This window comes from Peromyscus leucopus, chromosome X (genome assembly GCF_004664715.2).
Source record: "Peromyscus leucopus breed LL Stock chromosome X, UCI_PerLeu_2.1, whole genome shotgun sequence".
Taxonomy (NCBI): Eukaryota; Metazoa; Chordata; class Mammalia; order Rodentia; family Cricetidae; genus Peromyscus; species Peromyscus leucopus.
Genome location: NC_051083.1, coordinates 67,973,261 through 67,980,080, shown reverse-complemented (window position 1 = coordinate 67,980,080; position 6,820 = coordinate 67,973,261). Strand labels below are relative to the sequence as shown.

The 6,820-nt window shown below is 39.2% G+C and overlaps 1 pseudogene; it reads left to right on the top strand.

Moving 5' to 3' along the window:
- The first annotated feature begins 6,220 nt into the window (after window positions 1–6,220).
- On the top strand, window positions 6,221–6,515 carry LOC114682174 (annotated as a pseudogene).
- Window positions 6,516–6,820: the final 305 nt, after the last annotated feature.

The window sequence follows — 6,820 nt, the reverse complement described above, 5'->3', positions numbered from 1 at the left end:
AAAAAAGTCTCTGTGTATTTATTTGGGAGCTGGGTGGTAGGCCACTAAAGAGTAAATAAAATTCAACTACAAATTTCTTTCTCTGATTTTAGAGTGTCAGTCTCATGAAGCTATGTGCTTGTCAACTAAAGAGTTCAGAGTGGGGTTAGAAAGATGGCTCAGTGGCTAAGAGCACTAGTTCCTCTTCCAGGGAACCAGGGCTCAATTCCCAGCACCTACATAGCTCACAAACTTCTGTAACTCCAGTTCCAGGGAATCAGATGCCCTGTTCTGGCCTCTGTGAGTATAGGCATGCACTGGTGCACAGACATTCATGCAGGCAAAATAACCATACATATAAAGTAATTAAGAAAAAAAGACTTCGTGAAATCTTTTTTAAATTTTTTATTTTATTCTTAATGGTGGATATATGTGTGCATCCATGTATAAGTATGTTGCATGTGAGTGCAGATGCCTGAGGAAGGCAGAAAAATGCCCTTGAGCCAGAGTTACAGGTAACTGTGTGTTGCCTGATGTGGGTACTAGGAATCAAATTTGTATATGACCATAATAACTGAGCCATCCCTCCAGCTCCATGTTCAGAATAGCTTAACCTTTGATATGGCATTAAAGTTTGTGAAGAAATATTATCAAAACTACCTGAGTACTATTTGAAATACTTTTTTTTAAAAGACAGAACAGTAAGACACACTTTCTTGATTCAAATAGGGATTATGGACAGAAGTTGATTACAGAATCTTAAGGAAAGCATTAAATAAAACAGAAACTATCTGTGCTTGAAAGTGATATAAAATGACTGTGATTGGCGCCAACAAAATGGGTCAGCAAAAAGTGCCTGCTGCAGAAACCAGATGATGACCTGAGTTCAGACCATGGGCCCCACAGATGATGGCTAACGTCAACTTAGCAGAACCGGGAACCACTTGGGGGATGGGCTTCTGAAACTGCCTATGGGGGTTAGCTTGGGGACATTAATTTAAGGGAAGACACACCCACTGCTGGTGGCACCATTCCCTACCTGGGATCCTGAACTGTATAAATGGAGAGGAGAACTGAGGAGGGGCAGGCCCTTGTTACTCTCTGTTTCTTGATGGCTCATGCAACCTGAGTAGCTGCTTCGAGTTTCTGCCACTATGACTCCTTGAGTAACCTGGAACTTTGAGCTAAAATAAACTCTGTATTAGGTTTCTATTGCTGTGATAAAAACCTCATGATCAAAAGCAACTTGTGGAAGAAAGGGTTTTTTTCAGCTTCCATCTCTCAGGTCATACCCTTTCCATCAAGGAAGTCAAGGCAGAAACTCAAAGCAGGAACCTGGAGGAGAGAACTGAAATAGAGAACATGGGGAGGAGTGCTGCTCACTGGCTTGATCTTCCTGGGATTTTCTTTGTTTTTTTAGACATCCCTGCACCACCTGCCCAGGAACCATACCACCCACACTGTACTGGGTCCGTCCTTCCACGTCAACCATCACTCAAGGCTTGTCTGCAGGTCAATGTAGTGGGGCGTTTTCTCAGTTGAAGTTTCCTCTTCCCAGATTATCCTGCCTTGTGTCAAGCTGACACACACACACACACAAACCTAACCAGGACAAACTCTTTCTCCCTTAAGTTACTTCTGTGGGTGTATTTTGTCACAGCAATGGAAACAAAACTAAGACACCATGGAGGTGTGGAAGGAGAGCTCCAGATCCACAATGTTGTTCTGTGACCTCCACACATGTGCCAAAGCACTGGTGTGGCCTAAGAAACGTCATACACATGCTAAGCCTTCAAAAATTATGAATTCTTTGATAATTTTTTACAATGCATTTGAACATATTCACCTCCTCAACTCCTCCCCTTTCCACACTCCCATTCTTTCCTACCAGACTTTGAGATTATTTCTTTTTTCTTCTTTAACCGTGGTGTTCAGTTTGTATTGCCCTACTAGTTTTGAGATTGGGGCCTGCTCTCATTGTTTATAATACTAGCTATGAGTTTTTCTAAAGAGATTTTATTATGTTGGAGAACTTTCTTCTTCATCTTGAAAATATGGAGAGTTTTATTCTTTTATTTATCAAAAAAGACCATTAGGCTAAGCACTGCTAGTTATCTTTCTCTTTTTTATTTTGATAAAAATGAGACTCTCAACAATTTCAGTATAGAAGAAAAAAATTATCCAACATAACGGAAGCTATTTATGTATAAATATTGTTAATACTATAAGCAATGAGGAAAGACTGGAGGTTTTTCATTAAGAGCCAGTACAAAGCAAGGGTTCCCATTCTTGCCAATGATACTATTCAACATTGTACTAGAAATACAAGATCAATAAAAGAAAAACAAAAGAAATCCAAAGTTATCCAAATTGGAAAGGAAGAGTTAAATTGATCTCCTTTTGCAAATGACATGGTCTTACACACTGAAACCTCTGATAAATCACAAAAATATTTTACAACTAATCAGTGAGTCCAGAAAAGTTGCAGTTAAAAAATACATACAAAAATCAGATACTGTTTTATACACAAATAAAGGTCAAGGGGGAGAAGGAAAAAAAAAGGTCCTATTAGAAATACCATCAAAATAAGAAAAAAATACCTAGAAATTAATCTAATTAAATGAAATATTTGTACATTGAGCCATAAAAAGTATAAGTATTCTTCTAGGCATAGTTGCTCACACCTGTAATCCCAGAATTTCTGAGGTTGAATCGAGAAGATGACTGCCAGCACAAAACTACCCTATGCAAGGGGTGAATTCCAGGACAGCTCACAGGGAGATGATCTTCAAGGAAAAACAGAAAGGTGGGAAGGAGGAAGGGGGGAATATGAATGAATTGATGAAAGAACAAAATAAATACACACATAAGTAGGTTCCTGGATCTGAATAATTGAATTAATACTTTAAATACCATTACAACCCCCCAATACAAAGATTTAATGCAATCTATGACAAAACTTCAGTGATATTCTTTTGTATTCTATTTTTTTAGATTTATTTATTTTTATTTTATGCAACTGGTCACGTAGCCTTAGCTGGTATTTATAACTACTTTCCTCTACTACCCATTCTGGACCAATATCTGTGGTCCAACTAGTCCAAAAATGGTTGTCTACCAACAGAAAATACAAGAATCCAGTACTTGTTCAGTACATAAGGCTGGATGTCTCAGCTGGTCTTCAGTATATGCCAGAATTCTGAAGAAGAAGGCTCTAATGCCAGTAAGGAAGTGAACTTGCCAGCAAGAGTGAGGGTAAGCAGACAAAGAGAGCAAGCTTCTTCCATGTCCTTTATATAGGCTGTCAGCAAAATGTGTGACCCAGGTTAAAAATGGATCTTCCCATCTAAAAGATCTCCCCACTTCAGATAACTTAATTATGAAATATCTCTCATGATGTACCCAACCACTTGGGTTTTAGTTAATTCTAGATGTAGTCAGTCAAGTTGAAATAGTCATCATACTCCTGAAAAAAAATATCCGGAGGAAGCTCCTGGGCATTGCCCTTGACAGTGAGTTTTTGGATACCACACAAAAAGCTCAGACCATAGAAGCAAAAATAAATGTATTGGCTAGGTATAGTACATCCATCTAAAGTAAGAGGACAAAAATATAAACAGTATCGACTCATATGACCTATTAGTGTTCATGCTACCAGTAAACAACTGTAAACATAGAAACCAGCATGTGCAAAATCCTAGTAGTTTCTCTTATAAGATGATCATTCAAATGGCACAAAATGGGTAGATCAAAGTGGCACACATCTTTAATTCCAGAATTAGGGAGGGAGAGACAGAGAGACAGGCAGATCTTTATGAGTTTGAGACCAGTCTGATTAACATAGTGTGTTGCAGGCAAGCCAGGATTACACAGTGAGACCTTGTCTCCAAAACAAAACAAGCCCCAAAGAAACCCCATGTGACTAATGACCTGCTACTACCACTTTCTTAAAGTAGTATAATTTCTAGTTACATTCTAAATACTTATCCTTATATTCACAGATAAGTGTTGTTCTCATTCCTTATCAGAGAAGCTTCTTTTTGCGGTATATGGAGACTATTACAGAAAGCTACAACAGCTCAAAAGTCAAAGAAGTGACCATGGGGTGTCCAGTCCCAATCAGTACATCTATACCACAGCCACTAAACCGAAGGCTCTGGGAACATCCTTGAAGAGTGGGCAGAAAGACTGACTTTAACAGCCAAAGGACAAGGAACTGTGCTGTAAGATTGTGCCTTCTGGATAGGATGGGAAGGCTACCCCCATGAAATCTCAACAGTATTACCTCTTAAAATAAGTCCTAAAGAAATCCAATACAAGTTGACATTGCTACTGGATAGGGGAATTCTCAAAGAATCTTATCCCTAAATGAAGAGCTACAAGCAATTAATGGCTTAAAGGAGAGAGAGGGAACATTAGTCTTCCTCAGGGGCAAACCTCCTAATTGTTTATCAAATACCAAATGGTAAGCCCTAAAACCATACACATAAAATCAACACTAAATTGACTCTGTAGGTCGTATTTTTATGTTTATTTGTGTGTGTGTGTGTGTGTGTGTGTGTGTGTGTGTGTGTGTGTATAAAAACAATAATTTAAGAAGAAGCCATGATAGTGGATTCCATGTGGAAGGAGGGACTGCTCACCTGTGATCTACACAGGAACTTGATTTAAACATGTATGGACTCTCTTCCTCTGCCCAGTAACAACCCTGTTCAATATGTTAACTGTAATTACCTCATTTCTAGTGTTCAGTGTGTCTCAACTAATGTAGTTCTCGTCATAGTAGAAGAAGAAGAAGAAGAAGAAGAAGAAGAAGAAGAAGAAGAAGAAGAAGAAGAAGAAGAAGAAGAAGAAGAAGCAGCCATGAATATGAGACATGGGAAGGGTTAGACAGAGGAGACAGAAGGTGGAAATGAACACAGACACGCACACACAGAAAAGAGCTTTTTATATACGTGTGTGTGTGTGTGTGTGTGTGTGTGTGTGTGTGTGTGTGTTTATCTGCATGTGTGTACCTGGTCCCCTAAGGAGGTCAGAAAGAGGGTTGGATTCTCTGATGTAGAGCTACAGATGGATGTAAGCCACCATGTAGATGCTGAGAACTGAACCTGGGTTCCCTTGAAGAACGGCACTGGCTCTTCAGCCCAATGATGTCATGTTTTAACTAAAATAAACAAGATCCAAAACATATTTGTCATAATATTCTAAATTATCATTCAAATAAAAACACCCTCTCTGGTGGTGTAAGAATGGCCCCCATAGGTTTATATATTTAAATGCTTAGTGAGTGGCTCTACTTGAAAGGATTAGGAGGTATGGCCTGGTTGGGGTAGGTGTGGCCAAATGTGTCACTTGGGGTGGGCTTTGAGGCTTCCAAAGCCCAAGCCAGGTCCAGTAGCTCTCTCTTCCTCCTGTGTGAGGATCTGGATGTAGAGCTCTCAGCTCCTTCCCTAACACCATGTATGCCAGCATACTGTCTGCCATGCTTCCCCACAATGCTGATAAGGAACTAACCCTCTGAACTGTAAGCCAGCCCCAATTAAAGGCTCTCCTTTATGAGAGTTACCACGATCATGGTGTCTCTTCACAGCAATAGCACATTAACTAAGACACTCTTAGACCATTGAAAATATCTTGATGTATCACCAGAGTATTAGCAACAACAAAGAAGTAAATAACATAAGCTCTAATGTTTGAGAAACAGTGCCAGACTTGTTTTTACTTGAATTTACAAAACTTCAGCATGATTATTTCAATACTTCAAATATGATAATTTCATATTCCAGCTCAAGTACTGACTAGCTATGTGATTTTTAGGTCACTAAACTTTGTGGAACATATTTTCCTATCTCAAAGTAAGAATAATTATGAACAATGCAATCAATGTGATAGTTGATTTGATCATATGATATAATTTAGTGAAGAGCTTAGTGCCTAATAAATTGCCAATAGATTTTATCACATTGTTGTTCTTGCTTTATCTATTATTTCACTGCTTTGTATGTAAATGAATGATCTTCTCTCATATTTTAACTTTGGAATGGCTCTTAATGAAAGTTTGATTCAATCTGCCCAGAATATTGCACAGAATTGATGCAATATTTGAAATAATCCCACATCTGCAAAAGTTGTTTGTAACTCCCTCCCAAGACAGTAGTTTGTAAAACTTACCAAATAAAACTATAGTAGGAAGCTGGGGTCGGCGATTAGGCGTGGTGTGTGTGCGCGCGGCGGCTCCACCATGTAGAAGGTGTCCTTTAAAATCACGCTGACGTCGGACCCGCGGCTACGGTACAAAGTTCTCAGTGTTCCTGAAAGTACGCCTTTCACAGCAGTGTTAAAGTTTGCAGCGGAAGAATTTAAAGTTCCTGCAGCAACAAGTGCGATTATTACTAATGATGGAATAGGAATAAATCCTGCACAGACTGCTGGAAATGTTTTTCTGAAGCATGGCTCAGAGCTGCGAATCATTCCTAGAGACCGAGTTGGAAGCTGCTAAGGTCTGCTTCTTGGAATACCCAGCTTTTCAGAATAAATACTGGTATTTGTTGTTGCTGTACTATTGATTTTTTTTTAATTTATTTATTTATTATGTACACAGAAGAGGGTGCCAGATCTCATTACAGATGGTTGTGAGCCACCATGTGGGTGCTGGGAATTGAACTCAGGACCTCTGGAAGAGCAGTCGGTGCTCCTAACCTCTGAGCCATCTCTCCAGCCCGTTGCTGTACTATTGAAATCAGGCATTCATGATACAATGAAAGCACCAAGAATCAATGAAACAGGAAAAATGACTCTTGTCCCTTCTTGTTCGTTTTGTTCATGGGAAGAGAGAATGCCT